Source organism: Zingiber officinale, chromosome 10B (genome assembly GCF_018446385.1).
Source record: "Zingiber officinale cultivar Zhangliang chromosome 10B, Zo_v1.1, whole genome shotgun sequence".
Lineage (NCBI taxonomy): Eukaryota > Viridiplantae > Streptophyta > Magnoliopsida > Zingiberales > Zingiberaceae > Zingiber > Zingiber officinale.
In genome coordinates, this window is record NC_056005.1 from 49,195,651 (window position 1) to 49,204,497 (window position 8,847).

General features: G+C 39.2%; 1 non-coding gene across 1 annotated transcript; it reads left to right on the forward strand.

The window, feature by feature from the left end:
• Positions 1-1,025: 1,025 nt before the first annotated feature.
• Positions 1,026-1,131, forward strand: LOC122030699. Its single transcript, XR_006125555.1, has one exon. It is a non-coding gene; the product is annotated as a small nucleolar RNA R71 (small nucleolar RNA).
• Positions 1,132-8,847: the final 7,716 nt, after the last annotated feature.

Here is an 8,847-nt window from a genome sequence, read left to right on the forward strand (position 1 = left end):
TTTTTCTAGAAACTTGCCAAATTCTTCATCTTTCTTGAGCATTGTAAGTCTTTGAGGAAAAGGGACAGCTTTGCTCTGATGGTTCAGTGGAAGAGTTTCTTCAACCTCAATGGTACTCTCCTCATTAGCTTGAATCTGATTTGATATAGGAGGAGAGAGCTCTTCTTCTTTTTGTATCCCTTTTGAGTCCCAAGGTCCGTCCGCTCCTAAGCTCAATCCTATTGCAATGCTCCATAGGATTCACATCAGGTTTTCCTGGAAGTTGTCCTGGTGCTCTGGATGATGAGGAAGCTAGTTGGGCAATTTGACTATCCTGGATCTTTTGATGCTTTTCAGAATTATCCATTCTCTGGATGAGCTTTGCTATATCTTGCTTCATTTCATTCTGACCTGAGATAATTTCTTCAAGCATCTTTTCAACATTTGACTTTGGTAAGCCTTGAGAAGATAGATGTTGAAAATTTTGTTGCCCAGCTTGAAAATTTGGTCTTGCCCCCATGGATGGTCCTTGATCTTGATTGTTTCTATAAGAAAAATTTGGATGACTCTTCCATCCAGGGTTATAAGTATTTGAGTATGGGTTGTTCTGCCTTTGATTGTAACTCATGATTGCATCACATTGTTCAAGTTGATTGATTTGTGCAGTGATAGCTCCCAATGGACATGAGTCATTTGAATGCTCTGAACTCCCACATACTTCACAAGATGTACTAATAGCATTGACCATATTAGCACTAGTCCCCATATTCTCAAATTTCTTTGTAAGAGCATCCAATTTTGCAGACAAAAGAGTGACTGCATCTACATCAAACTTCCCTGATGCTTTAATTGTTAGGTTTACAGAGGAATAGCCTCCACTTCTTTCATTTGCCCATTGATGATGGTTTTGTGCTACACTTTCAATGATTTCTTTGGCTTCATCTAAGCTTTTGTTCATAAGTGCCCCTCCAGCAGCTGAATCAAGGGACACTTTGGTATGATAATTGATACCATTATAAAAAGTGTGCAACACTAACCATCTTTCCAACCCATGATGTGGGCATTGTCTGAGCATACTATTATATCTATCCCATGCTTCAAAAAGAGATTCTGAGTCAGTTTGCTTGAAGCTTGCAATTAAATTCCTCATATGAGCTGTTTTGCTTGGTGGATAGAACTTATCAAGAAACTGTTGCTCACACTGCTCCCAAGTGGTGATGCTATTAGGGGCCAAAGAATTCAGCCATTGCTTTGCCCTATCTCTTAGAGAAAACCCAAATAACAATAATCTAACTGCATCTGAAGGAACTCCATTCATTTTCATGGTACCACATATTTCATAAAAGACCTCTAAGTGTTGATTGGGGTCTTCATGAGGTCCTCCACCAAATTGGTTCTGCTGCACCATAGATATAATTGCGGGTTTGATCTCAAAGTTATTAGCTTCCACTGAAGGTCTTGAAATACTAGATCGAAAACCTCTTGCATAAGGTGCTGCATAATCCTTGAGTGGTCTATTCGCCATGTTCAAATGTTCCTGTTCTTCAATTTGCCTTTGCAGAATTCTTCTTTTATGGAAAGTTCTATCAATCTCAGGGTCAAAAGGAAATAATTCTCCTGCAAAGTTAGATCTTCGCATACACAAGAACAAGATAGCAAATGACAATTCAACAGAAAAAGGAAAATAAAAGAATCAAAAATGCAGAATTGAATTTGTACAAAAAGAATTAACAAGAAGTAAAAGTTATACAAGAAAGTAAAAACAGAAATCTACTGATCAGTTACAACTATGCAATATGAAAGGAAAACAAATGTTATGTTTAGTCTAACTCAATTGATAATTCCTAATGTTATAGCGCAGTCCCCGGCAACGGCACCAAAAACTTGTTACGCTCCACAAGTGTACGGAAATGTCGCAAGTAATATAAAAGATTATCGTATCCACAGGGACTGGAATAAGCACTAGAAATGTCTCAATGCGAATTAGCTAAAGAACTATCCAATCATTTCAAAAGCAAAGTAAAGGTAAACAAATCTAATCTTAAAGATCAACAAACAAGAGTTTAGTGTTTTGGGTTATGATAAAGGGAGATTCTAGGAGTTTCGGTTTCTTTGTAAGATTTCTTGAATGTAAATGGTTCACCAATTCTTATCCCTCAATTGCCAAACATGTAGAAAGTTGCCGGTTCCCTCTTGCAATAGACAACCGGCTAAGGACTGAGAAATGTATCTAAATAGGATTAATTAGACATGAACCTACGTTGTCCTTACACAGAAGCGCACCTATTACTATGTCTTCCTCGGATATCAACATAGAAGCCCACAACTTATTAATCTATCAAGATACAAGAAGCTAATCATAAAATCCATCCTACTCTCTTGAATATTCCTATTTCCTTTTCAAGATTATCTCTCAAACGTCCTTACACGGGCTTGCACCTGTCACGTGGATCCCTCGGATGATCGAGTGAGAGTTTATCTTTACAAAGTCCATAAGAAATCCAAACAATCAATCAAGAATGAGAATTAAGCAAAAATCACCATTAATCATGTAACAACCACCCTTCTTACTACTACTACTCTCTAAGGATGACCGTTACTTAACTACTAACTCTACTTAACCGGTATGATTAAATATCACATGGAAACCCTACCGAAAAATTTCGGCAGAGTCTCCCCTGTACAATATACGCAGCCACAGACGGCTGGAACATATTTTCCACAACCACGCAGTAATAAAAATCACAATAAAAACAAAGAAACTACTCTAGCAATAGCAATGACTACCGCACTCCACAAATAATAAAAGAGACAAGCTAGACATGCGAAAATAAACTCAGCTACAATCCCAAATTTAATATAACATTAACAGAGAACTAAAAGAAAGTCTTGACAATTTTGCCAGCTACTTCTGGATCTCTCCACAGTCCAGTCACCACACACCTTCATCACCACCACCATCCTGTCGTCTCCCTTCATATCTTAGCTTTTCCTTTATCTGCGGTAGGAGGAAAAAAAAACAAAAGATCTATAAACGAAAACACTTAGTAAGTACTAATCTATCTCACAAAAACATCGAAGTGCATAAAAAGAATGCAACAATACTAAAACTGAAATGCTAAAAGCAAAGCTGCATGTACCCATGGTATACAGAAATAAAACTGAATACTAAACATGCTCACTAACTGACAGGAAAGTAATGAAACAACTACTGTAAGCTTAGAATTAAAGAACTAAATTTTTATTGATTCTAAGCATAAAACTTGTTTCATTTTCTTATATCTTTATACCAGAAATTAATCTTTTAATTTCTCTTTTACCTTCTTCTTCTTTTCTTCTTACTTTTCTCATACTAGAAATTAATCTTTTAATTTCTCTTTCACTTTCTTCTTTTTTTTCTTTTCTTTCTTCTTCTTTTTTTCTTTTCTTTCTTCTTTGGGCCCAGGCTTAGTACCATCTTTGTTTTGCGCGCTCTCTAATAGTGACTGGGGTAGCGAGCCTCCAGCCCTATGAGGATAAAGACCTCGGTCTTACCAGGGCCAAAACCTCGGAATTGGTCACCTGGATTTGTTTAACGACAACCTCGGAAGTCGGGTACTAGCCTCTTACTTTAATTTACTTGTTATCTCTTTTAACTAGACTTTAGTCCTTTTTCTTTTTACTCAGTTTTCTCATAATCCTTTATTAGAGTTTATTGGAATCCTTTAGATATACCTAACAAGTGTAGGATTACAATTAACTAAGCATGGTATATAAAAACAATATAAGGGAAACAAATCTAGACTCTCTCTAAGCATGTTATAAAACAAAGCAACAGAAAAGCAAATCTGAACTTTCTAAACATGCTATAAAACAAAGGAAAAGAAAGCACATCTGAACTTACTAATCATGCTCTAGAATAGAGCAAAAGAAAACTAATTCAAACTTGCTAATCATGCTGTAAAATAGAGCAAAAGAAAGCTAACTTGGACTTACTAAACATGCTATAAAATAGAGCAAAAGAAGCGAACTTGGACTTACTAAACATGCTGTGATAAGAGCAAAAGAAAGCTAATCTAATCTTACTAATCATGCTACAAAGTAGAGCAAAGGAAGACTAATTTGATCCTACTAATCATGCCACCAAATAGAGCAAAAGAAAACTAATTTGATCTTGCTAATCATACTACAAAATGGAGCAAAAGAAAACTAATTTGATCTTGCTAATCATGCTACAAAATGGAGCAAAAGAGAACTACTTTAAGCTTACTAATCATGCTAAAAAAATAGGGCAAAAGAATGCAACTTTGAGCTTCCTATACATGCTGTTCATGCCCAGTTATGTGCACATAAACTAAAATATGCAAAGTTAACATAAGATGGAATACTTAAACATATGCTAAAACCCTTATAGTTCCTTCTCCTCTTCTATATCAAACTCATGGCAGTAAAAAGGGAGTTAACCAAGGTAAGGCAGCAAAAAGGAAACTGAAGGGTTGATACTGTTCAAGTTGATACTATAGGCTCAGAATTAAAACTTCTTACAGCATGCTCCTCTATTCGAAACTAAATTAAAACATAAACGAATCTGCACTTGCTTAAAGAAAAAGCAACTGACTCAAATCTAGCATTACAAATAGCATGTGAAATCTCTAATTTCTCTAGCAATTAAAAGAAAGACTCCTAATAAACTCTTAACAAATTCTTAACAAGAATCCATTTAAATCCTCTAACAAGGTAACAACATGAAGGGAACTACATGTCAATCAACAAGCATATGCTTTCTCATGGTCAACTAAATAACCGAATTGCACAGCAACCCTAAAGAAACTACCCGTGCCCCTTTTCTTTGCCTAACTCAAGTTAAACTTGCTGTAAATTTTATAGAAAGACCTATATACACCAATTCACAGTTAAAACCCTTGTAGGCAACCAAAAATCTCTAAACTTGCTTCCACAGATTTGCAAGAAAGGAAAACACAATCTTGAATCTATTCTATTAATCCCTAATAACACAATCAATTCACATGTAACTTATTCAAACTATACCTTCACAGAATCACAGAAAACAAGCTAAAATACACTACAATACTTATACTTTACGGCACAACAGGATCTAAGATCTTGTTACAACAACACTTAGGGAGAAGAAAACCAAAAACGCATGCTGTACACAACCATCCGAAAGCCAAGAAAGCAAACCGAAGCTCGGAGCAACTCCTACCGCAGGTGAGTAGTACTTACCGAGGGTTCTTGGACTTACAACCGAAGGAGAGGAAGGTCTAGGGTTCCAAAGCTTGAAACTTTTGACTTCTTCTTGTGCCTATGCGTCCACCTTGCCGAGAGGAACGTGAAGAGATGCAAAGCTCTCGGATTTGACCGTCGCCGGCCGCCGGAGAAACCCTAGCCTTGGCTGCAGTTTTTTGCCCGAGAAGAGTCGGCGCCGTCGCGAGAAGAGAAGAGAAGAGATTTTGAGAGAAAATTTTTGGTTTTTCTGAAAATAAAAACCTAATACCCTTTCTTATATTCGGGTTTAATCACAACTACGCTTTAATACCAATTCTCTCCATATTAAGTTGACAAAGTCCGTGTAGCTCAGCTGGTTTGGGCCGGTTTTGCTTAAAGCCCAGCTCATGGGTTCGAATCCCAGCCGCGCACTTTTATTCCTCTTTTATTCAAAACGCTCTAAGTATAGCTTAAATATATTCCACCTCTTATATAGTTAACAAATCTTTCGTAGACCGGTTGGCTGGCTGCGCTTTGTCTAAGTCAGGGCTCGCGGGTTCGAGTCTCGGCTGCACTATTTTCTTTCCTATTTATTCTTATTCCTAACTACTACTTATATACATATTGCTCCATATATAATTAACAAAATCTCGCTGGCTCAGCTGGTCGAGCTGCGTCCGGTTGGGTCATGTCTGACACGAGGTCACGGGTTCGAGACCTAGCTTCAACACATTTATTTATTTTTTTTTAAACTTCTTCCTCTTGGTAAAAATACCAAATAAACTCCAAAAATTACATAAAAATACTCTAAAAATTTCTAAAAATCTCTAGAATATTTTAAAAGTATTTCCAAATATTTTTATGGACATTTGGAACTCGAAATAAGGAAAATTGGATCGTTACAATCCCCCATACCTTATAAAAAGTTCGTCCTCGAACTTAGAATAGCTCTGAATACTTCTGTCTCAAGTGCTTCTGGCTCTGCCAGACGACCTTCACTAGTGGTACTTCTTTGTTTCTCAATCTCTTGACTTCTCTGTCCCCTATCTGTGTAGGTCTGCTATCATAACTAAGATCCTCTTGGATCTGCACGGACTGAGGCTGAATCACTTGGCTCGGGTCATAGAGGCACTTCTTTAGCATGGAGACATGAAATACATTGTATATTGCTGACATGTCTTATGGTAAGTCCAGCTTGTAAGCTACTTTCCCAATCCTCTCTATGATCAGGTAAGGTCCTATATAGCGAGGACTTAATTTGCCCTTCTTGCCAAATCACATCACTCCCTTCATAGGAGCGACCTTGGGGAAAACTGAATCTCCTACTTGGAATTCCAATGGCCTACGACGTGTGTCAACATAACTCTTCTGTCTACTCTGGGCAGTCTCAATCCTCTGTCTGCTCTTCACTTTGCTCTCTCTGTATGTCTTCAAGCAAGGTAGACTCTAAGGTCAATTCGAAGAGCTGTCCGTAAATAATTTCAAGTCCAAAATTTGACAACTCCTTTTGCAGTAGCAGGGCTAATGATGACAGAGATATCAGGGATGCACTGGACTTTCTGCTTAGTGCATCTGCCACTTTGTTAGATTTGCCTGGGTGGTAGAGATTCTCACAGTCGTAATCTCTGACCAACTCCAGCCACCTGCGCTGTCTCATGTTTAAGTCCTTCTGAATTCTACACTGAACTCCATACAAATAATGTCACCAGAGTTTCAGTGCAAAAACCACAGCTGCCAGCTCAAGATCATGAGTAGGGTAGTTCTTCTCATAATCTTTGAGTTGTCTAGAAGCATAAGCTATGACTTTTCCTTCTTGCATGAGTACAGCTCCTAAGCCTATCTTGGAAGCATCACCGTAGATGTCGAAACTCTTGTCGCTCTGTGGTACAGTCAGAATGGGAGCACTGATCAATCTCTTCTTTAGCTCTTGGAAACTCTGCTCACATTTATCTGACCATTCGAATCTCTTGTTCTTTCTGGTGAGGGCTGTTAGTGGAGAGACTATCCTGGAAAAGTCCTCCACGAACTTCCTGTAGTACCCAGCTAAACCAAGGAAGCTTCTGATCTCTCTGACGTTCTTGGGTCTACTCTAGTTGTTGACCGCTTGCACTTTGGCTGGATCCACTTGAATGCCTTCTTTAGAAATTATGTGACCTAAAAACGCCACCTGATTTAACCAGAACTCGCACTTGGAGAATTTAGCATAAAGCTGCTTCTGCTGAAGAGTCTGCAGTACTATCCTCAAGTGCGTGTCATGCTCCTCTGGGGTCCTTGAATAGACCAGAATGTCGTCAATGAATACAATGAAAAATTTGTCAAGATATTCTCTGAACACTCTGTTCATTAAGTTCATGAAGACCGCAGGTGCATTGGTCACTCCAAAAGGCATAACTACAAACTCGTAGTGTCCATATCTGGTCCTGAATGTCTTTCTTTCACCTTCAGCTGATGGTACCCAGAGCGCAGGTCTATCTTTGAGGACACTGTTGCTCCTCTTAACTGATCAAATAAGTCATCGATCCTGGGAAGGGGGTACTTGTTCTTGATTATCACTTGATTCAAAGCTCTGTAGTCTATGTACATCCGCATTGATCCATCTTTCTTCTTGACAAACAACACAGGAGCTGCCCAAGATGAGTGACTGGAGCGAATGAAGCCTTTGTCAAGTAACTCCTATAGTTGTTCTCGTAACTCCTTCAGCTCTACTGGCGACATGCGATACGGAGCTTTTGAAATTGGACCGGTTCCAGGAACCAATTCAATCTCAAATTCCACCTCTCTGTTGGGAGGTAGTCCAGGTAGATCTGCTAGGAATACCTCAGAATATTCACAGACCACCCGAACCCCCTCTTTCTTACCTTCTTTGTGTTCTTCTGCACTTACTTGACTGGGGCTCCGGCTCCCTACTGTCTTGTCTTCTATCTTAGCTGGCTTGAACTCTATAAACTCCTCGTAGTGCTTGTTGGTGATCTGTAGGTGGAAGAACTCTTCATAAAACTCTGACTGAAAATCAGCCCAGCACATCTGATCAGCCGCTCTCTTGGTCTTTATCCTCTCCCACTACATACGAGCATCTCCAGATAGGCAGAGAGAGGCGCACTTGACCTTCTCGATGTAAAGCCCGAAAATTCTCAAAACTATTTTAGAAATATAGTATGATTTTTCTGGAATTTTTAGATATTTTTCCGGAATTTTCCGAGTAGCGGAAGTAACAAAACCGGTTGAACCAAGCAGGGCCGTGCTGAAAGGAAAGGGACTCAGGTACATTTATAGTTGGGTTGGCTGAATTAATCACTTGATTTAAATAGGAAGATTAATAGGGTGAAGAGTTATTGGGTTTTATTTTCACCGTGACCTATTCCTCTTCCAAAACTTCACCGCCGCCCACACCTCCTCTTCCTCCTCTCTCGGCGCCCAAGCCCAAGGACCATCGGGTCATCTTCCGGCGACGACTCCAACACGAAAGAGGTTCTTCTCCGCGAGAGGAACGCGAAGACGTGAGCGGGTCGTCGAGAAGGTCATCTCCACCGGAATTCTAGCGAATAGAATTGTAAGGAATTTAGCGTACGAGGTAAGAAACCCCTCACCTGCGGTATAATAGCTCCGGTTGGTTTCCTACGCATTAGTTTTAGCTATATGCAGGTTTTTCCGGCACATAGGGTA